This window comes from Maniola jurtina, chromosome 21 (genome assembly GCF_905333055.1).
Source record: "Maniola jurtina chromosome 21, ilManJurt1.1, whole genome shotgun sequence".
NCBI classification, from domain to species: Eukaryota; Metazoa; Arthropoda; class Insecta; order Lepidoptera; family Nymphalidae; genus Maniola; species Maniola jurtina.
The window spans coordinates 1,173,933-1,198,809 of NC_060049.1; the positions used below are offsets into that span (position 1 = coordinate 1,173,933).

General features: G+C 36.9%; 1 long non-coding RNA gene and 1 other non-coding gene across 2 annotated transcripts in view; one reads left to right on the top strand and one right to left on the bottom strand.

The window, feature by feature from the left end:
• Nucleotides 1-633: 633 nt before the first annotated feature.
• Nucleotides 634-24,877, bottom strand: part of LOC123876220 — a 43,615-nt gene continuing 19,371 nt past the window's right edge. The window contains exon 4 of the long non-coding RNA XR_006798286.1: nt 634-663. This is a non-coding gene — a long non-coding RNA (uncharacterized LOC123876220). The remainder of the gene's footprint in view (nt 664-24,877) is intronic.
• Nucleotides 7,698-7,770, top strand: Trnav-gac. Its single transcript has one exon. It is a non-coding gene; the product is annotated as a tRNA-Val (tRNA).

A 24,877-nucleotide genomic window follows, 5' to 3' on the forward strand; every position in this document is an offset into this window, starting at 1 on the left:
CCTTGTTTATTAAAACAAAGACCTTACAAACTCATTATGATAATGAAAGGGAATAAAGCACACTGTTATCGCGGCATTAGGCGGCCAGTTCATAACAATATTAATAGTTAGGGTCATCGCACACCACCGTGGTTAGAGCCGCAATTTCATCAACAGCCGCACAGTGCCAATATCTGCTAAAACAGACCTCTCTGAGTGGTGAGTGCTGTGGTCTTATAAATGAAAGGTCTGGTAAGGAAAGATCATTAAAGTGCTAAACGAATTACAGCCTTGAACATAATAATATGTTTAGGAAGGATATTGATAAACTGGCATATTAGCATACAGCTTAAATTGCTAAATCTAGAACCTTGCGACTTTACATAAAAGAGGGCGGGTTTCTCTGTAACGTGCGGAATACGTAAGAAAAAAATTTCATACGAGCCATATCAGGGCGGCATGTACAAATTAACGTTTTGTACTAAAACATGTAGTTTGCGTCGTTTGCGTCTCTGCCGATTCTTGTGTGCGATCACCTTTACACCTCTTTGCAATCAAGGGTTTTCTGTAAACTCTATGAGCTGTTTAAAGCCGCCGATAAGCTTTACGACGGGCCCTGAGGTTATACTTGAATAAGGGATCCTATACACTTGCGACATTGCGACACGAAAGAAAACATTGTCGCTCACAAAACGTGAATCTGATTTTAATTACTAGGCTATGACGGTTCTCAATCGGCTTCCTATGAGAACCATGATAGCCTTGTGGTTAAGACGTTCGTTCCTATTCGGAGGTCAGGGGTTCGTTCCCGGGCATGCACCTCTAACTTTTCGGAGCTATGAGCGTTTTAAGCAATTGAATATCACTTGCTTTAACGGTGAAGGAAAACACTGTGAGAATACCTGCATGTGTGAGAGTTCTCCACAATATTCTCAAATGTGTGTGAAGGCTGCCAATCCGGACTTGGGCAGTGTAGCGGACTATAGCCTAAACCCTTCTCATTCTGAGAGGAGACCTGTGCTTACCTTGACCTTGAGGGTCGAACCCAGACCCCCGACTAGAGAGCCGATGTCTTGGCCACTAGGCTAACACCGCGTATTCTTTAGAATATCTTCACTAATATTATACAAAGGTATTTGTAAGTTTGTTTGTAAGAAGTAATCTCTGGAACCACTGAACCGATTTTGAAAATACTTTGATCAATAGAAAGTTACATTCTTCTTGAGTGATGACTATATTTTATTTTCAAGCAAGCAAAGCCGAAGTGGGTTGCTAGTTTTAAATATTTTAGTCCCTTATTATTAATTTTTAGTTATTTGTGTGCGCACTACCTTAACTCAGTTAAGAAAATCCCTTTTAGTTTAGTGATTCATAACTTTTTAGTATTCACCATCATTGATGGTGGTAATAAGGTTTATTTGTTCAGTTATCATGGTCTCCCCTTCAGGGCGGATTGTGGGTAATTAGGTAGGCCGATTTAGAGCCTTTACGAATTTGCGACTTCGGAGTAATGCTGCCTTAGTGCTGTTTTTGAGTAAGGTAATAATAAGAAAAACCGGCCAAGTGCGAGTCAGACTCGCGCACTGAGGGTTCCGTACTAGGGTATTTTTTCCAACATTTTGCACGATAAATCAAAAACTATTATACATAAAAATATGTTTAAGAATGTACAAGTAAAAAGCTCTTTCACATGATACCCCACTTGGTATAGTTATTTTATTTTGAAAATTGAAAAACATTTTAATTTTTTTTAAATGATGTAACCACAAATCGCGGTTTTCAGATTTATTCCTGTACTTGTGCTATAAGACCTAACTATCTACCCAATTTCATGATTCTAGGTCAACGGGAAGTACCCTATAGGTTTTCTTGACAGATACGACAGACGGACAGACTGACAACGAAGGGACCTTATGTATAAGGGTTTTTTTTTCCTTTTGAGGTACATAACCCTAATAAACATAACATGATATATTACAAAGGTAAGCATAGTTTTGGTAAAGTTAATATAAAGGCATGTAGGTATATTATAGACTAGCTGATGCCCGCGACTTCGTTTGCGTGGATGTAGTTTTTTAAAAATCCCGTGGGTACTCTTTGATTTTCCGGGATAAAAAGTAGCCTATGTGCTAATCCAGAGTATAATCTATCTCCATTCTAAATTTTAGCCCAATCCGTCCAGTAGTTTTTGCGTGAAGGAGTAACAAACATACACACACACACACACACACACACACACACACATACAAACTTTCGCCTTTATAATATTAGTGTGATATTTTTTCTAGGATAGGAATAGGGTATCGCATTAATATTCCGGGCCGAATAGATTTATGACATATTACTTTCCTACGGACGATCTCATATAAGCCCGAGATTTAGGTATTGGACATTCGCGAAATAGAAACGTGGCGACAATATTGCGAGAGGAATAAAATATATCCTTTAAAAGGCAAAAATTGTGAGAAGGATAGATGTATTTACTTTAATATACCGAAACAGAGATGGCAATAATGTGTTATAGCCTCGATAGCTCAATGGTTAGGAGCGGACTGAAAACCGAAAGGTCGCTGGTTCAAATCCCACCCGTTGCACTATTGTCGTACTCCTAGCACAAGCTTTACGCTAATCGGAAGGGAAAGGGGAATATTAGTCAGCTTATAAACTTGGCTAATATTCTTTTTAAAAAAAATAAAGCGATGTTACCAAAAATCACGTAGATCTGTTGCTAAGATGCGACGTGATTGAAGGACAAACCAGTAAACAAACAAACCAAGAAACTTTCGCATAACTCATACGTATCGACTGGGCGAAGCACGGTCTCCGAGCACCGGAGTCTACTTGAGCGGGAATTGCACTAGTCCATCCGTCCGTCCGTTTGTCTTTCAGAGCCTCACAACTTCAGAATTAGGCAGTTATATCCTGTGCAACAAATAACACAAGCGTAAATTAAAAAATTATAACACCCCCGACAAGTGATGGTTACATACAGTAACTAGAAAAGAGCCGATAACTTTCAAACGGCTGAACCGATTTTCTTGGATTACAGGTAAGAACACTCTCGATCAAGCCACCTTTCAAACAAAAAAAAAATATTTAAATCGGTTCATTAGTTTAGGAGCTACGATACCACAGACAGATACACAGATACACACGTCAAACTTATGACACCCCTTTTTTTGGGTCGGGGGTTAAAAACGGTAAAATTACAGTTTTCCCGAGTAGTAAAGAAGTCACTCTATAATCCCTCTGAGGATATCCGGGCACAGCATTATTTGCATATCTCTGAGTCCCTCAGGCCCTTTGATGTCTTTTATTGTTCCACGACTCTTCTACTATTGATAAAAATGTTTTGTGATATTTTATTAGGGCTCTGTACCGTTTTTTTTTTGTCCCGGCTCCAAACCGGCTCCAAAAGGAAAAACGGAACCCTATAAGGGTTCCGTTTTTCACTTTCATTGGATTTGATTGGATCATGACTTCATTGGATCACTTTGTTGTCTGTCTGAAAACCGCGAATTTGTGGTTATTTACATCATAAAAAGAAACGTATTCATGAATTAATAATAATAATTAGTGTTTTTATCATTCATTTCATGAATAAATAATAAATAGTAATCAGTGTTACGTAAGATTAATTTACCAAGTGGGATATCATATGAAAGGGCTTTATCAAGCAAAATGTCGGGAAATACCCAAGTACAGAACCTTCGGTGCGCGAGGGTTCCGTACTCGGGTTTTTTAGAAATAGTCATTATGTTTTTCAGTCCCAATAATTAAAAGGGTCAATTAAAAGTTTTTGAGACTGTAGATTAATACACACACACAAATACACACTATTTAAACACATCTATGCCATCCTTCACGTACGGAACCCTAAAATTATTATAAAAGGGAACAAAAGCTAATTTATCTCCTTTTCAAGCGATAAGCAAGTTTTTGCTTAAATTTCAAGTCAGTCGTAGCCATCCAGGTGACCCATTTCCGGGAAAACGTTTAAGCGTAAATAAAATAGCCATTTGCATTGCTCCAGGAATTGGTCCACGGATTTCGCGTGGCTAGATACCGTTCGTTTAATGTGCCCAGATTTTTGTTTTTTTTTGTTCAGATACAAGTTAGCCCTTGACTGCAATCTCACCTGGTGGTAAGTGATGATGCAGTCCAAGATTGAAACGGGTTAACCTGGAAGGGGTAATGTGTTTCAATTTTCAAAGTAAGATAACCATACCAAGCGGGGTATCATATGAAAGGGCTTTACCTGTACATTCTAAAACAGATTTTTATTTATTTTTATGCATAACAGTTTTTGATTTATCGTGCAAAATGTTGGAAAGAATACCCGAGTACGGAACCCTCAGTGCGCGAGTCTGACTCGCACTTGACCGATTTTTCATTAAAGCCATACTCCTGTGGTCTCTACATGGCATCGTGCCGGAACGCTAAATCGCTTGGCGGCACGGCTTTGCTAGTAGAGTGGTAACTACCACCACATTATACCAACTAGTAATTATAAAAATTTCAAACCCCTGCCGAGAATCAAAACAAGGACCTCCTACTAATAAGACCACAGCGCTTACCACTGTGCCAGGGCGGCCTTTACATTGACTCAAAGGAAAATGTCTAGTCAACAAAGAGAGGGTTTGGCCAAGGGATGTCTATCACTGTATTGGAAACTGTACAGGACTTACATCATAGATCAAAAAGAAAAAAAAAAACTATTTTGCGCAAAAAACTTGAAGAAACTTTTGTAAAACATGTAAGTACATATTATGATAATTATTATGAATAGGTAAAGTCTGTAAGTTTGGTTGTATAAAGTAATCTCTGGAACTACTGAACCAATTTTGAAAATTCTTTCACCAAATAGAAAGCTACATTATTTCTTAGTGACATAAGCTATGTTTTATTTCAAAAAAATTAGAGATCCCTACGATAATTGCAATAAGCTACAAATGCGAAGACTGAGCGAGTCGCTAGTTACTTATAAACAAATTCAAGTTGTGTTGTAGGTATGTGCCAGAGCTTTTGTTAACACAGCTATATCTAAATTACTCGTATGACGTCATCGTAATCATTAGAGGTAGGAAAAATTAGGCACGATTGATTTTCATACTATTTGATAATGTTGCGGCATCTAGGTATTCCAAGTCTATGCAACGTTTCCCGGGACGCTACACGAATTGTCGCTGTAAATGAAAAGGATTCTGAATTATTTCCTGGATTCCAATGTTATTATTCAGCGTCATTATTTTTTGAAAAGGCTTAATAGTCCAGTGGTTCAGACTACTAGCGACCTCTTCCAGGCAACTAAAATGGTGTAAAGGACATACCTATAGATAATAGAGGTAGGTAGGTGGCACCAGTATATAGGTACATTAAGCGGAATTTACATTACGAAATTAGTGGCACGAAATAAGTTTCACGACATTAATTTCATTATCAATTGCACGTGTAAACGTCTAATTTAAGATGCTATTTCGTGCCACTAATTTCGTAATGTAAATTCCGCTTAATTGATTTGCTGATGATGATATAGTTGCATTACTGTCGTACCCGCTCCTGGCACAAGCATTGTGCTTAATTGGAGGGGAAAGGGGAGTATTCCTTTTCGGCATCATTTTTCCCTTCCACCTATAATATGGGTACCTTCAAGTCAAGAGTGAATAGGCAACTTCTAGGTAAGCGCGCTCCATCTTAGGCTGCATCATCACTTGCTAGCAGGACTGATTGCAGCCAAGCGCTACTCTATATGTATAATAAAAAACAAAAAAAAACAGTTTCAAAGTTGTACAGATTCAAAGATTTACACACAAATCTTGAATGTGTGTATGTATGGAGCGCGCTTGGAAGGCACTCCTCTAAACGGGAATTAGACGGAAGGATTTCGCAGAGACAATTCGGTAAACGGCTGCCATTTTATTTTACCGTCTTGCACGTAATTGAATTTACGCTGCAAGTCTGTTGGAAATTCTTGTCTATTCTTGCTTAATAATGCTAGGCTCTGTGAGTTTTTTTTTAATTTAAATGTCCCAAGTTTGACGCTCAATTGTAGAACTGGATTTCCAGTTTATTTTGGTGGATTTAGGCTTTTTCAAAATCCCGTGGGAACTCTTTTATTTTCCGATGTAAAAAGTAGCCTATGTGTTGATCTATCTCTGTTCCTCAGCCAAATCTGTGCAGTAGTGTTTGCGTGAAAGAGTGATAAAAATAACACACACAAACTTTCGCCTTTATAATAAAGTCAAAGTTAAATAATAATTAATTCAATGTAGGTACTATATTGTATACCTTTTGTATAATTGTTGGATTTGTAAGATAATGAAGTGGTGATAATTAACCCCCGACCCAAAAAGAGGGGTGTTATAAGTTTGACGTATGTATCTGTGTATCTGTCTGTGGCATCGTAGCTCCTAAACTAATGGACCGATTTTAATTTAAGTTTTTTTGTTTGAAAGGTGGCTTGATCGAGAGTGTTCTTAGCTATAATCCAAGAAAATCGGTTCAGCCGTTTGAAAGTTATCAGCTCTTTTCTAGTTACTGTAACCTTCACTTGTCGGGGGTGTTATAAATTTTTAATTTACACTTGTTAATTATATAAACTTAGAACTAAAGCTACGAGAGTTCCAAATGCGCCAAGGTCTGAAAAGAGCCCACAACAAACTCAGCTGAGTATTCAAATTCTCAAATATTAATGCCCGCGACTTCGCCCGCGTGGATTTAGGTTTTTCGAAATCCCGTGGGAACTGTTTGATTTTCCGGGATAAAAAGTAGCCTATGTGCTAATCCAGGATATTATCTATCATCATTCCAAATTTCAGCCAAATCCGTCCAGTAGTTTTTGCGTGAAGGAGTAACAAACATACACACACACACACACACACACACACACACACACAAACTTTCGCCTTTATAATATTAGTGTGAAGTGTGATCATCATGATCAACCCATTACCAGCCCGCCACTGAGCATGGGTCTTCTCAGAATGAGAAGGGTTATAGGCCATAGTCGGCCACGCTCGCCCAGTGCGGGTTGACAGACTTTCGCCTTCTTTAGTGTGACTAAATACATAGCGACAAGGCCGCAAAATTATAGCTAGGTACCTATATTTTTGTTTGGCTTTGTGTGTGTTTTTCTATAAAAAGATTGTGGTGTAGTGTAGATACAATAAAAGTATATTAATTAATTCATTCATTCATTCATACATACAGTGTGAGGCAGGTGGCATGATACTCATAAGCGGTGCCAGCTTCTAGTGTTTAAGGCCAAGATCGTCTCTAGGTCACTGACCCAGCGAAGTAAGTCGATACTCGGATCTTTTAAGGGTGTCTTACAAACGCTTCGAATTCTGACAGTCTTGATTTTTTTTAGCTAATCAATGATTCGATTGTTTTATAACAATCGAATATCGATTTATTAAACAATCAATTGTTTAATAAATTGTGCATATCTATAAAACTAGTGTATTGCTCGGTGAGCGAGCTGCTAAAGCAGCTCGCGTTAAAAACTGCTATATCCCTACCAGGTTAGCCCGCTTCCATCTTAGATTGCATCATCACTTACCACCAGGTGAGATTGTAGTCAAGGGCTAACTTGTATCTGAATAAAAAAAACTTTGGGAACACTTTGGCACCATCATCAAATTTTTTTTTTAATTGCCCATGTAAGGGTATATTTAAAGAGTTGAATTAGATAGCAATAATTAGCAAAACATAACACAGCCTGGATAGCTCAAACGGCAGAGTATTGGACTGACGATCCGAAGGTCCAGGGTTCAACTCCCTGTTCGGGCGAAGAATTTAACTCTCGCAGATTTTTGATAGCGAAATAAAAGTTAATTGGAGTTAATTTTTTATCTAAAATATTATTGTATTATTTATATTAAATATATTTGTATTATTTCTTAGCTAAAAGGTGAACATCTCCCTTTTGAAAGCGACATGTTTTGTCTGACTTTAGAGGTTCTAATGTTTGGATGTGTGAGTCTTTTCAAGAGATCTAAATCCAGTAGTGAATGTCTAACAGTTGATGACGTCAGACGTGCAAATACTAACGGACGGTATGTCAGAAAAAGATCGTACGGGATTTTATCGTAGCGTGCGTAGTCACCTTAAATTTGGCAGAAATATACGATCTCAACACGCAACTCTTATCCCTAGAAAGCAACCATTTGGCTTGAAATGAAATGAAAAGAAAACATATTGTATTGTTCACCATTATACGCAACAATAAAGAAAATAACTGTACACTAAAATTGTACAAGGCGGCCTTATCGCTAAGAAGTGATGTCTTCCCAGGCGACCTAGAAAAGAAAATAGAAACACTAGGTTATGGTATACATCATGATCAACCCATTTCCACCCCACTACTGAGTACGGGTCTCCTCTCAGAATGAGAAGGGTTTTAGCCATTGTCTGCCACGCTGGCCCAATGCGGATTGGCAGACTTCACACACCTTTGAGAACATGGAGAACTCTCAGGCATGCAGGTTTCCTCACGATGTTTTCGTTCACCGTTAAAGCAAGTGATATTTAATTGCTTAAAACGCACATAACTGAAAAGTTAGTGGTCTAAGTAAAGCCCGGGATCGAACCCCCGACCTCCGATTAGGAGGCGGATGTTCTAACCACTAGGCTATCACAGCTTATGGTGTACACTGAAATAAAATAAAGAAAACAAAGAATGAAATATCCTTTTAACTTTTTCATTATCATCATCGCTGGCCCACTACTGAGCACAGGTCTCTCAGAATGAGGCTTCAGCCATAGTCTAAAATGCTGGCCAAGTGCGAATCGGCAGACTACATACACCTTTGAGGATATAGGGAATCCTCAGGCGTACGGGTTTCCTGACGATGCTTTCCTTTACCTTTAAAGCAAGTGGTATAACAATAATCCCCCCGCCTTATACTCCGATTGCCATGTCAACCTGTCGCGAACTATAGGTACCCATTATTATATGAGTTTTAACTTTTTACCTACATAGAATTAGTGCAAAAACTCATTCGATTGAACACTAAAGGAAATGAAAAATGTCCAATTACAGGCATTCGGTCGTTCATTTTTCTTTTGCGAATGAATTTCACCCCAAAATATGATGAAAAGTTGACGCTATTCCAAGATAAAATATTTTCGTTTGAAATTACTTTTCTTTTCTTTTGATTTTGATAATTGAAATAGACTTTCTTTCATATTTTGGGCGCCACAATACTATATCTAAACATCTTTGACGACGGAGTGTTGTCTAAAATGATATTAAAAAAGTTTACCTCTGAAATGGTTGAAAACTATTTTATTAACCCATATTTTATAAATACTTTGAAAAGTAATATTAGACGATGCCTGTGACTTGGTCTGCATTGAATAAGATTTTTAAAATCCGTGAGTTTCATTTTCTCGGATAATTCACCATTTCGTCAAAATCAGTTCAATGTATGATACAGTGAAAAGGTTACAGACAGACAAACAGACGCACTTTCGCATTTAGAATATTAGTACCTATGGATGATTTTTAAGATCAGTTAAAATCAGTTCTGAAATCGGTAAAATGTACTTAACAGGGCTCTCTCCGTCACTTACTCCATACAATCGTAGTTCCAATTTCATTTGAATATTAAGCAACCAAAGTCCATGAAATTTTGCACACATATTTTAGAAACTAATATCTGTGTCTGTGGTGTTTTAGATTTTTCTAAAAATATGTAGTTTTAAAAACACACTTTCACTAACACTTTCTTAACACAATTTCTATGTTGCAGTCAAAGTTATTAATAAGGCAAAACTTTCTAACTAAACAAATTGAAATGAAAGCCTCTGATACAATACGGAAATGATTAATCATTACAAAATAGTACTGAAAACACGAAAATCCATTGTTTAATAATATAAACAAACGTTTATTGAATTAAACAAACAATTTCGGGTTGGAATAATTATTAAGCTACTAATTTGCACTAGAAAACACGCTATCCAACGATTTTCGGCAACAAAACATGGAAAGGTTCTAATTATGCTGATTTTCAATTCAAAGATATATAAATCTGATATAATTAACAGATCGGATAATGCAATCAACTACCCATATTATAAATGCGAAAGGTATTTGTTTTTAGTTTGTTGATTTGTCCTTCAATCACGTCGCTGCAGAGCAACGGATTGAGATGATTTTTTTGCATGAGTTAAAGTCATGGAGAGTGACAATAGACTACTTTTCATCCCGGGAAATTAAACAGTTCCCACAGGATTCTAAACCTAAATTCACGCGAACGAAGTTACGGCAATCAGCTAGTAAAATAATCATTTTTCCATAAATGCAAAATTGTATATGTCGTACAGCCGTGATAGCCTAGTGGTTGAAACAACCATCTCATCCATCCCACCATCCATCCTCTCACCCACCATCTCATCCATTTCAACCATCTCATGGGGAGGTCGGGGATTCAATCCCAGGCAGCATGCCCAACTTTTCGGAGTTAAGTGTGTTTTAAGCAATTCAGTATCACTTGCTTTGACTGTGAAAGAAAACATCGCGAGAAAAAATGCATGCCTGAGAGTTCTCCGTAATGTGCGTGATGTCTGCCAATTCACACTAGCCCAGCTTGACTGACTATAGCTTAAACTCTTCTCATTTTGAGAAGAGGACTGTCTTCACTTAAATAGTGGGTCGATGATAACTTAATCTGATGATGGCTTATCTATTTCTATTTAATTATTTATTTATTTATTTATTCAAAGGTACACACAACAGGTTGTAACTAAAAATGGTCCAAACATAAAAACAAAAGATCCTAATCTAAGTGACAACCCCTAATAGGTGTACACAGCAATACCATACCTAAATAAAATATACATTACACAAGATATACACAGAATTTTTAACATGAAGGCTTAATAAAAATTTACAATAAATTAATTAATTAATAATATAATGAAATGTTTCTCAAAAACCGCTCTACCGTTTATGTAAATATTCCAAGCTCATTTCAAATAATTAATACAACCATAAAACGTTTCGCTACATAATTATTCTAACACCAAAACCGTTGATTACATTCTATGTGCGGTTTTTGAATACAGTGATTTTTGGTCTACTAGAACATTTTCTGTATATCTAACCCGTGATTTTACTAATAAATTTCATTATTATCGTCATCAACCTGTGGACGTCCACTGCTGGACAAAGGTCTTCCCTAAAGAGCCCATCATACCCGGTCCTCAGCCTTCTTTATCCAGCCACTTCCCGCCAGCCACTAAAAACTCTCCTTCACTCTCCTTCACCGGCTCATTAGTGAACGTGGGTTCACCACGATTGCCAAGTGCGGTTTGGCAGACTTCACACAGCTTTAGGAAATGTATGGAAAACTCTCAGGCACGCAGGTTCCCTCAAAATCTTTCCGCCATTGTCAAAACAAGTGATACTTAATTTTTTAAAATACACGTATAGCTACGAAAAGTTAGATCGAAACCCGTACCCAACGAATATGACGCCAACGTTTTAACCACTAGGCTATCATGGTAGAAACATCATTTTAGGGTTCCGTTCCTCAAACCTGCATGTCTGAGAAGTGAGAGTTCTTCATAATGTTCTCGAAAGTGTGGGTAGTTCGCGAATGCGAATCTACACTAAGCCAATGAGGTGCAGGCTATGGCCTATACCCTTTTCATTCTGAGAGGAGACCCGAACTCAAATAATGTACCCGTACTAAGTAGTGGGCCGGCAATAGGTTGATCATGATAATGCTGATGATGACTCACAAATTCGGACCCCTGAAGTCGGTCACCCATCCAGTTACCAACTTGGGTCACAGTTTCATAACAATCACAATCGATTGATATGCATTGTCACAACTAGGCCACACGTCCCGTTACGGAAATAATATGATAGCAGCGTACGAGTGTAATTTTTTTTTTTTTTTTTAAAGAATTGATTTGGATTTAATTTGAATAGATAGCTGAAGTCTCCGGGGATTTCGTGAAATGTCAGATCACATCACATTACCCGTAACGCTATACTGAACCTGGTAATTATTCAATTAGACGCGACAGCCAATTTAAGCATCTGCCTTGAAGATTTATTTTGCTTAAAATTAAATTTATTACAATTTCGCCTTTCAGCTTGGATGTGAATCCTTATTCCTTGCTTACCTCGTGTTTATGAGTAATTGAAAATCTCTGAAAACGCTATTTTGTTAATTAAATATGGACAATTTTAAGAAACGTTCGTTTATTAGAGTTCCGTTTCTCAAAAAGAAAAACGGAACCCTTATAGGATCACTTTGTTATCTATCTGTCTATCGTGTCTGTCAAGAAAACTTATAGGGTACTTCCCGTTGACGTAGAATCATGAAATTTGGCAGGTAGGTAGGTCTTATAGCCCAAGTAAAAGGAAAAATCCGAAAACCGTGAATTTGTGGTTACATCACAAAAAAAATAATGTGTTGAAATGAGAGCCACTATCTAAATAAAGTATTTATAAAAATTAGCTTATAATAATAATAATAAAATAATAAAAAAGCTTTATTTATATTCCTTACAATTTCTTCTTAACTCTAAAGTTCTATTATTATTAGTTATCTAGTTATTCTTCTAATTTTACACTTTGTTTAAAAAAAAAAAAAAAAAAACACCGCCACAGGCGGTCCTTACATCAAAAATTAGCTTACCACAAAAAAATATAATTAATTGCTGAAACTTTTTGCAAAGTCCAATAAGTATAGTTATATTGGAAGCTTGATTTTTTTTAATAGCCCTCGTATGGGGCGAAGAGGGAAACTCTAGAATATAGATGCACTTATGGAACCACTTTTGCTGACTCATTGTTCAATATTGCATGTTTGCGGACGTTACCGCAAGGAATGCCGTTTAGAAACGTAACATGTGCATACATACTTTAAAAAAAATCTAAAACCGGCCAACGAAAACTATTACACATATTATAAAAATAAATAAAAATCTGTTTTAGAATGTACAGGTAAAGCCCTTCCATATGATATCACACTTGGTATAGTAATCTTATAGCCACGCGGCCAAAGTCGCGGGTTTCTCGTAAGTTTCTAGTTCAAATTCAAATTCAAATTATTTTTATTCAATTAGACTTTTACAAGTTCTTTTGAATCGTCAAGAGCATCTACCACTGGTTCGGAATGCCTTTCCTACCGAGAAGAACCAGCAAGAAACTCGGCGGTTGCTCTTTTCAAAGATTTGATATACAATATTATGCCATGTATAAAAGCAATTGAAGTCCTGCCCATTGCTGGAGCGAATCGCAGGTCAGATCCACGCTTTTTTATCATTTACATAATCTTCGATAGTATAATATGCTTTTCTCAGGAGTATATTTTTAATAGATTTTTTGAACCTGTTTAAAGTAACTCAGAACTTGTAATACCTACTCGTAAAATGCAAAAAGCAAGCTTCAGTAAGCAAATAACTGAAAATAGACGTTATTTCTTCACAGTTTTAATTAAACAAGTTAGCGTCTAGCCAGTCTTGATTAGGGGTTCGGATTATCCTTAAGAGGGGTCTCTCCGTCACTCGCTCCATACAAACGTAGTTCCAATTTCATTTGCATATCAAGCAACCAAAGTCCATGAAATTTTACATATTCTAGGTTTTCCAGATTTCTGTTAAAATATTCGGTTTCAAAGTTACGCGGTCTGAAAAATTCACATACAAATCTTTGAGCCCCTGTAATTTAAAAACTACATATTTTTAGAAAAATCTAAAATACCACAGGCACAGATATTAGTTTCTAGAATATGTCTGCAAAATTTCATGGGCTTTGGTTGCTTAATATTCAAATGAAATTGGAACTACGATTGTATGGAGTAAGTGACGGAGAGAGCGCTGTTAAATAGCGCTGGCGATAAATAACTTTGAAGATGCTTAAGGAAGGGTTAGTTCTTATCCGATTACGATTCGAAGAGTTCTGAGTTTTGACTTTAGCAGTACCTAGAGTTTGTGTATCAACTCCCAAATATCTATGTAATTCAATTAATAATTCCAAATAGGTAAGCAAACGAACAGGCGGTTCACCTGATGTTAAGTGAGTACCGCCGTCCATGAACTTTGTGTAGTTGAACACATCGATGAGTTGAACCACATTTTCTAGAAGTCTAGGCATTTTCTGTTTCATCTCAGTTGTTAATCGGATATTGTGTACTGTAGCCTCTCACAGACGCAGCGCTCAAGTATGCCTGAGCAAATACCGACTGATATAACGGAACGATGTTTGCCTTATAACGTTTTCAAATAACGTTTCTGTTTGCGCTACAAACTAGAGGTGGACGATTTCACAGGTAGCATGTGACAAATCATGTGAAAAGACCTTTCACATGATTTTTCATGTGAAATCATGCAAAAGCCCTTTCAAATACAAATTCAAATTCAAAATATTTTATTCAATTAGACTTTTACAAGTTCTTTTGAATCGTCAAGACCTCTACCACTGGTTCGGAATGCCTTTCAGAACGCTACGAAAAATTTAGCGTCTAAAAACAATCCAATGCTAATAACCATTTGCCTTATTTTGTAGTTTTAGTGAGTTATTATTTTGCAAGGCCCCACCTACGACGCGGCATTGACTCCGAGTGGCCTATTTACACCACGGTCGTTGACCTCTAGCGTCTGTCAGATGTTTGTTCTGCTGATACTGTGAACTTTTAAAAATATAGGATTTTTCAAAAAAAAAGTCCTAGTTTTTTGGTGGTACCTTATCAGTAATTTCTTCGTTTTTGTTAGCGTTCTGGTTACTTCTTATAGATACCTAGAATTTCAGTCTACTAATTGGCAGAATTATCAAGGCGTTATTAGCTCAACAAAATAATATTGAAATTCTTTAGAATTTAGTTCGTTCACCCTTTCAAAATTGGAATATTATTTCTCTAGATAAAGGTGTTAAAGTTGCTAAAGGGTAGATAACGTGAATTTTACTTTCTTGAATGTAATAGTCATAAAAGGCTATGTTAAGTCTATTTTGATAAGAAGTGTTATTTAAAGATCAGTCAGTGAAGCGAAAATTGAAATTATTGGAGAGAGAGAAATGGTCTAAGAAACTATTGTCCTCGGATTTTAGAGAAAAGAACCCCCGACCCAAAAAGAGGGGTGTTATAAATTTGACGTGTGTATCTGTCTGTGGCATCGTAGCTCTTAAACTAATGAATCAATGTTAATTTAGTTTTTTTTTTGTGTTAAAGGTGGCTTGATCGAGAGTGTTCTTAGCTATAATCCAAGAAAATCGGTTCAGCCGTTTGAAAGTTATCAGCTCTTTTCTAGTTACTGTAACCTTCATTTGTCGGGGGTGTTATACATTTTTAATTTACACTTGTAACTTTAGTGTCAACTGTCATATCAAAAGTACGATTTTAGTCCTTAAGAATTTAATAATATAATAATTTTATTCTGAATGATGGTAGGTATTCCATAAATTATTTATCACTTTCACCTCTTATCATTTTTAATTTTGAGGGATTCATTAAACAGTTAAAGAGCCTCCTATTGTCCCCAATATAACTTGGCAGATTGCAATTAATTCCAATTTAAGCGATAGCCCGAAAATGTTTGCAGTTTCCAAAATTTAATTACTGTTACTAAAGCCTTGGTCAAACACAACGCGTGGCAGCAGCTGCGAGAAAGGCGAAGAAAATGGATTGACGTCCACTGCTTTCGGTCGCTTGTCGGCTTATTGCAACTGGTTTGATTTCTGTCTACCATGTAAGTAGGAAGTATTAAGAGAAAAGTCAAACTAGTGGGGGTTTGATTAATTTTGTTTGCTCATACTGCGCTTTTCCGTGTCATTCCAACACCTTGCGACCCTTTTCATTTTCCTTCTTTTCCTTCCTCTTCTTCAGCTGCGCGACTTCTTATAAGACGTGCAAAACAAGTTGTTCAATCAGAAATAGGTTACAATCAAAGTCAAAGTCAAAGTCAAAATCGTTTATTAAAAGTAGGTACAATTATACTGCTACACAATTCAATTAATGATTGGCACAGCTTTCAAAAAAAAATGCAATCTCGAATGAGATCTGCTTTTGTACAGTACGCAGTCACACAGCTCTTCAGATTGGAGTAGGTACTTGCTTTGTGCGCACTTTAAACTGGTTACCCCGATATGCGTTGCGTGTCCTTTACCGATGCGCGTTGTATTTGACCAAGGCACAAATGTCTCTCTAGGGAGAGATGATTCGTTATCTCGCTCTCAAAATTCATGACTTCCTGAAATAGGGGTTGGACTTTATAATTATGAGGTAAATTCGGTAAGTAGGAAATGGGTGGTGAATTATTAAACTTGTTATTTTGTAGCTAAAAACTTAGGGACTAAGGGCTGAGTTAGACCAAGCGCGGCGATTAGTGGCATCGCAGCGAGTTTTATTTAAAATCTTTTTACCAATTACCCCTTGACTGCGCTCTCACCTCGTGGTAAGTGATGATGCAGTCTAAGATGGAATTGGGCTAACCTGAAAGGGGTATGACAGATTTTTTGGTTTCTACACGGCATTGTACCGAAACGCTTAATCGCTTGACGGCACGGCGTTGCTGGTAGGGTGGTAACTAGCCACGGCCGAAGCCTTCCACCAGACCAGAAGAAATTATAAAATTACAAACCGGGAATCGAACCCAGAACCTCTCACTAATAAGACCACAGACAGCGGCGGAGGCTTAGTAACAAGGTCCCGTTTGCACACTTTGGGTACGGAACCCTAGAAAAGTAAGCATCTTACTCTATACCATCTCTTTTGGCACCTTTAAGAATACCACAGTTAATAAACCTAATATTGCCTTTAAGAATTTTTCGAAATTTATAACTTGGCAACAAGGTTTGGCAGGCGGCCATTATAGCTTTTTCGAAAACAGGAAAATAAAGCGGTTGACATTTTTCAGCCACGCACGAGTAAGTCATGGTTACGCCACTTATCCTATTGGGTAAGTGCCAAGTGATATTGCTAGTGGTATGAATTTTTGAAATTGCGTTTGTGTCATCAAAATACTAAGGTATAAATACTAATATTAAAATGGGGCGTAAGAAGTCATTGTACGGACTATCCGTACAATGACTTCTTACGCCCCATTTTAACTCTATTGGTCAACAAGGTTTACCTACTAAAATCGTACTTTTGACATGATATTTGACACATAAATTAAAATCGCGCGTGAGAAGTCATTTTCTACACATTATAAGTATAGTTTTGTACCTAGTAGCAATATGAGTGACAGTCACTAGATTTGATTTTTAGCAATCAGTTACTATATTTTGTTTATTTTTAGGGTTCCGGGCCTCAAAAAGAAAAAGGAATCCTTATAGGATCACTTCTACGACTGTCTGTCTACCAGTCTGTTTGTTGTGTATGTCACATAGATATGTTATGTTAAGACCTCTTCCATTATTAAGATCAACACCTACCTAGGGTACTTTTCGTTGAGTTCTCATAGAACGTAAACTGATTGAAAAATCCTATTACAAGGTAAAAGATTATTTAAATGATACGAAAGCTTCGGAACGAGTAGCCAAACAGCTTTGATAGTTGTAATAAGTATACTTAAGTGATTTTGTAAAGTGGTGATATTAAAAGAATACCCGGCTGAGTTTGGTGTGGGCTCTTCTCAGACTTGGGCGCGTTTGAAGCCCTCGTAGCTTTAGTTTTAAATTTATGTAATTAATTATCACCACTGTATTGTACAAATATAACAATTCTGACCGTCAAAAGGAGTACAATAGTACCTACTTCGAATAAATGATTTTGACTTTGACTTTGATTTTGACGTAGAATCATGAAAGCAGCATGATGCAGTGTGTAATCGCCCTAAATCACTTGGAGGTATGTATTATGCACACTATTTTACGACAAACTTAAACAAATTCGCTTTAACGGATTCTTACCTTCGAAGCCATTACAGAAAGCACGCAAGGCTGTGAGCACACCATTAGTTGAGAGCGCTTTAATGTATAAATCTGTCTTGAGGATGGATTGTACCTCCGAGGACTGCGAGTGAAAAATTAAACGCTCTTGCTATGTAGTGCTTTTAATCTTCAGTTTTATTAAATAAAAACAGAGTTAGTATAACCGTTTTCTTATGCATAAAGAGCTAATAAAATGGCTGCTATTTTAGCGTTTCACGGGTTCTTTAAAATCACACTAATATTATAAAGGCGAAAGTTTGTGTAAGTGTGTATGTGTGTGTGTGTGTATGTTTGTTACTCCTTCACGCAAAAATCACTGGACGATTAGGCTGAAATTCAAAATGGAGATAGATAATATCCTGGATTAGCACATAGGCTACTTTTTATACCGGAAAATCAAAGAATTCCCACGGGATTTTGAAAAACCTAAATCCATGCGGACGAAGTCGGGGGCGTCAGCTAGTATCACTATATGATTATGCCATACCCGTACCATAACTAAATATTAAGCAAAACGTGCATTTATTTTTACATCAAACACACTAGTGCGGTAATTTAATGGCGACCCTGAAGAAATGAAGATTTCGTAGTAAATTCTGTTATACATTATCACTAAACTAAGTTGACAGGTATAAACCTACTGCTATCCTTTTCTGCAAGGAGCATTATGAATGAGATAGCAATACATTTAGACCTGCCGTTTTAATTTAGTTAAGAAATTAGTGTACAATAGGATTTGCCACAATTTATTCTTTCGAGCATCAGAAGATGTTAAAAGTGCTACTTTGACTAACTATATATATATATATAACTATAAGTAACTAAACCCATCTATTTATTGGATTAACTTTGGAATTAAACTTAACTTACCGCATTCTTACCTTCGAAGCCATTACAGAAAGCACGCAAGGCTGTGAGCACACCATTAGTTGAGAGCGCTTTAATGTGTAAATCTGTCTTGAGGATGGATTGTACCTCCGAGGACTGCGAGTGAAAAATTAAACGCTCTTGCAATGTAGTGCTTTTAATCTTCAGTTTTATTAAATAAAACTGAGTAGAACTGTTTTCTCAACACATAAAAAGGTCATAAATTGGCTCCTATTTTAGCGTCGTTGTCAGAATTTTTAACCCCCGACCCAAAAAGAGGGGTGTTATAAGTTTGACGTGTGTATCTGTCTGTGGCATCGTAGTTCCTAAACTAATGAACCGATTTTAATTTAGTTTTTTTTTGTTTGAAAGGTGGCTTGATCGAGAGTGTTCTTAGCTATAATCCAAGAAAATCGGTTCAGCCGTTTGAAAGTTATCAGCTCTTTTCTAGTTACTGTAACCTTCACTTGTCAGGGGTGTTATAAATTTTTAATTTAAACTTAAGATAACTTATTATGCCTTATGTAAATTAATTTTTACATAAGGCAAATTAGTGCGGTAATTTAATGGCGATCCTGAATAAATAAAGATATTGCGATAAATTCTGCTGCCATCAATCCATCGCCGACATACTACTGAGTACGGATTTCCTGTTAGAATGATTTTTACCCGACTGTGGCAAAGCCAAAAAGAAAGGTTATAATTTTAGCAGTCTATGTATGTATTTATGTATGTATGTGGGTATGAAAGTTGGTAACCAGATTCTGTGTGTTTCACGTAGCGCAGGAACTACTAGACCGATTTTGATGAATGCTATTGTATTGAGTGGGAAGTCAAATGAAAGAGGAAAAAATTCAGAGTTCATAAATGTAAATTTACAACAACATTAAAATATACCAAGCCACAGAAAAACAATTTTACTATAATATTTCAGCGTTTACAACTGTACATTGTAAACTGTACATTTGAAAAGAGCAACCGCCGAGTTTCTTGCTGGTTCTTCTCGGTAGGAACAGCATTCCGAACCAGTGGTAGATTATTTTGACGATTCGAAAGCACTTGTAAAAGTTTACTTGAATAAAAATGATTTGATTTGATTTGATTTGATTTGATTTGATTTAAGACGATCACAGTCGGGTTTTAGTTTTCAACTTTATTCGTAAACAACGAAAGCATTGGCTCACTGTACGGTTTTATTACACCGTGGTATCGGTTTATCAGAACAAAGGCTAATTATGATCTGACAGGGCTTACAATAATTCCATACTCTGACATCGCTCGCGGCGTGGGATTAGATCAAACGGAATCCCGTATCGCGAATAACATAATACATATGAATACATATGTAGATATCTATGTAAATTATGTTGTTACCGGCTTAATATATAACTCTATTTTCAGGTGATTGCCTTGTTGGTCTATTGGTTAGTATGTTTGAGGATGGCGTCCTGGGTTCGGTTCCCGGGTCGGGTTAAAAAATCATTAGCTGTATCTACTGAACTTTTCTGTCAAGAATGTCTAAGTATATTTAATTTTACTTATTTTTCTATGTAACGTGTAGTAGCAATACGTTTGGTATCCTTTTATTTCTATACTGGCTTATGCCACGTGGACTACAAAAATGAACCTCTATTTTTAACCCCCCACCCAAAAAGAGGGGTGTTATAAGTTTGACGAATGTATCTGTGTATCTGTGAATCTGTCTGTGGCATCGTAGCTCCTAAACTAATGAACCGATTTTAATTTAGTTATTTTTGTTTGAAAGTTGGCTTGATCGAGAGTGTTCTTAGCTAGAATCCAAGAAAATCGGCTCAGCCGTTTGAAAGTTATCAGCTCTTTTCTAGTTACTGTAACCTTCACTTGTCGGGGGTGTTATAAATTTTTATTTTACGCTTGTAACCCTTAGAGATTGAATTTTTTTCTTAGCGGATGTTTGCGTCATAATAGCTATCTATGATCCGATATCTGGATCCGTCTAGTATTTTGAGCTGTGCGTTGATAGATCAGTCAGTCAGTCAGTCAGCTTTACTTTTTTTATAAGTGTATATATAGATTTATAATGCTTATATCAGAAATGAGATATCCGTGAGATGACTAGAGTAACCAACATAACTCAACGGGTTGCCAAGTTGAAGTGGCTATGGGCAATGGGCATTGGGCAGGGCACATAAGAGTCGTAGGGAGCAGCTGTATTCAGGCGGCGTAAGACCGTGGCGTGTGGAAATCCCTACATGAGACCTATGCCCAGTACCTAGTGGACGTCTATCGGTTGATAATAATGATGATGATGATTATGATATTATTTCAAAATGAGTCTATCTTATTAAAAAATGCAGAAAAACCTTAATTGTAAAATGTTTACACAACCATACCTTTACCGGGAGCTAAAAAGAAAAGAAGGAAAAACGGCTCGCCCCCGCGTTATTTTAAAAATAAATCTTCATTGCTTCATAGACTAAGAGACAGTTACATCTTCATTCTAATAGAAATATAACATCACTAGCTGATGCCCGCGACTTCGTCCGCGTGGAAAAGAATAAGAATTTTATTTTTTTAGTACGTTTTTACCGTTTTTCCTTTTGAGGTACGGAACCCTTATAGGATCACTTTGTTGTCTGTCTGTCTGTCTGTCTGCCTTCCTGTCTGTCTGTCTGTCCGTCCGTCCGGACGGAAAGGAAAAATGGAACCCTTATAGGACTTTACCTTATATCACTTTGATGTCTGTCTGTCTGTCCGTTTGTCTGTCTGTCCTTGACCTAGAATACTGCTTGTTTGTTGTTAGCGTTTGCGTGAAAGTTTCTATTTTTCCTGACATACTTAGTACCAACGTACAGTGTTGATCAATCATATTATAAAAAACCCATTTTTGCAACCCATGCCAAGCATCAGTTAGTAAAGTATAAAATCTACTAACTCTTAGACTACGCAACAAATCTCCATAGAATAGCCCATTCATTTGACACGGTGTTTTATAGGTTACGGAGTCTTAGTTTACACCTTAATTTATTAGTAAAGTGAATCTTAGTTAAGTAAACTTAAGTTACATTTTTCTTGCTTTAAAAAGTAAACAGTAGGTATAAGGTCTGATATCGTTACCCAGTTAACATCCAGATGCATTGGTACCTACGTATAGAGTGAACGAGAGAGAGGCAACTCTTGCTTTGATCCTGTTTCGATGATATCACACTAATATTATAAAGGAGAAAGTTTGTATGTGTGTGTGTGTATGTTTGTTACTCCTTCACGCAAAAACTACTGGACGGATTGGGCTGAAATTTAGAATGGGGATAGATTATACCCTGAATTAGTACATAGGCTACTTTTTATCCCGGAAAATCAAAGAGTTCCCACGGGAATTTTAAAAACCTACATCCACGCGAACGAAGTTGCGGGTATCAGCTAGTATCAAATAATATTAGGCTATGGTGACGTAAAATCATAAAAAAATATGGCTTCTTTAGGGCTACCTGCGTCAAATGTACTAACATCTGACGCCTGCCAGTGACGTCGACGTCTCGACGTTTTTAACCGACTTCAAAAAAGGAAGAGGTTCTCAAATTGTCGGAATCTTTGTTATTTTTTTAACCCCCGACCAAAAAAGAGGGGTGTTATAAGTTTGACGTGTGTATCTGTGTATCTGTCTGTGGCATCATAACTCCTAAACTAATGAACTGATTTTAATTAGGTTTTTTTGTTTGAAAGGTGGCTTGATCGAGAGTGTTCTTAGCTATAATTCAAGAAAATCGGTTCAGCCGTTTGAAAGTTATGAGCTCTTTTCTAGTTATTACTGTAACCTTAACTTGTCGAGGGTGTTATAAATTTTTAATTTACACTTGTTGTATAAACCCGATTACTCGAAGACGTCTGGACCGATTTGGAAGTTTTTCTTTGTTAGAAAGGGTGCCTTCCTAGGTTGTCTCATACAAATTTGGTAACGAACCGCAAAACTAACTTTGTTTGTAGAGGACAAACAAAGTTAGTTTGAGGTTCGTTGATAAAAGTGGTTCTTACCGTTTTAGTTTTTCTGTAGTACGGAACACAAGGTGCGTGAGTCTGACTCACACTTGGCCGGTTTTTTTACATTTAATTTATTTTAAACGAATAAAGCGACAATAACACTTCATATAAAATACTGAGTATACATTGTTGGCGGCAGATGTCACTGTAGAAGATTTGTTGCGGCGAGAGTGGACTCCACGCTATTTGCATAATAAAGCTTTTGCATATTACGGCTGACTGGGTTTTATACCCTGGCTGGGTATTGGTACTCGTACGTATTTATTTTCAATTTATTATGGGGCCTTTAACTAGGTACCATAAATGATGCCTTGAATACTATAAAAAAAGATACCGACGAATTGAAAACCTCCTACTTTTTTGAAAATCGGTTAAAAATCGGTCAAGTGCAAGTCGAGGTTCGCTCTAATAGAGTTCCGTACTTAATATTACATTTTGGGTGTATGATAAATATTTCTTTTCCAAGCTGAAACATCGCAATAAACAGTGAAAGAAAACCCTAAAAAATGTTCGTTTGTTTCGGTCAGATCTCACAAACTATTTTACAAATCGTTGTTTTTAGTGTTTTTGGTTTGAATGCATTAGGTGTATGCTACATAGTACACCGAAATTTAAAATTTCTAATTAGATAGCTTTCTAATTAGAAATAGAAATTTCTAGTTAGAGCTTTTCAAGATAGCGCCCGTCACAAAAAAGGTTTGATGGTCCCCCATTTCCATATTTTTAAGATAAAATAAAAAAATATATATTTTGTACTTTACTCAATGAGGTCTAAGCAATGAATACCCCACATGCTAGGGAAAGAAAATATTCGCAACGGGGCAACGGATTGACATGTCAGCATTGCATGTCAGACATTAGTTTCGCGTTTATAATATAAAAATTTGTATTTTGGATGTTAAATAAAGGTATATACGACACAAGAAAATAACTTTCACAATTTTTGAACTAACACGTTTCATATGAAATCGCGTGGTGTGTTCATATTTCCACCTGCACTGAAATCAGATGTCATGAAGATTTGCGGTGGTGAAAATACACGGTGCCTCGTTGGTATAATTTTTAATACAGTTTGCTGCGTTTTTAACCCCCGACCCAAAAAGAGGGGTGTTATAAGTTTGAGGTTTGTATTGTAAACGAATGAACCGATTTTAATTTAGTTTTTTTGTTTGAAAGGTGGCTTGATCGAGACCTAGCCGATTTTCTTAGCTATAATCCAAGAAAATCGGTTCAGCCGTTTGAAAGTTATCAGCTCTTTTCTAATTACTGCAACCTTCACTTGTCGGGGGTGTTATAAATTTTTAATTTACACTTGTACACCCTCGGTTTAACACTGCATTTCGAGTTAGTAGTAGTCGAGAGTAGAGACTCGATTATCCGGACCTCAGACTTACGGATTCGCGATTATCCGAATGTAGCAGCAATGAAGAGAAAAAATTGTTCACGCCAAATGTCCAGAATGCTCACCAAGACCACAAAAACGAAGCTGCGCCAGAATATTTCATCATTTTTATTTGACAGTCCCTCATACATAAAACATTCATCAAAGCTTACCTGAAGATCGCTTTAACAGAATTCCTTTCACAGCGATGTTTACATTAGATAAGGCGGGAGAAGAATTTTAGGGAGGTCTGTCTATGCATTTCATATGAGGTTTAGATGGCCCTTGAATTAAGAGAATGAAAGAGCCCATTTTTAAACAGTTTTATGTAGCTCTGCTTTGAATTCAATACCTATAACGGAATATATATATTTTTAATAAAAAATAGCGAACAAACGAGCCAGCGGGTCACCCGATGTTAAGTGATTACCGCCGCTCATGAACATTTGCAGCACCAGAAAAACCGCCGATGCGTCGTCCGCCTTTCAGGAATTTGTTGGTCCGCCCCTTGGATATTCCCATGTTGTAATCTAGTGGGAACACCATCGATGGGAGTTAATTCCACAGTTTGCATGATTTGGATTTGGCTCTCACGGGGTTTTAGTCCATAATTTTGGTACTTGACAAAATTTAATACATAAAATTATGACGGGCTGCATTTTATGGTTAGTGTGCTTTAGTGTTAAGTTAGTACACATTTAACTGGAGGGCACTATGGATGCTTTCAGTGTTTGAACTGG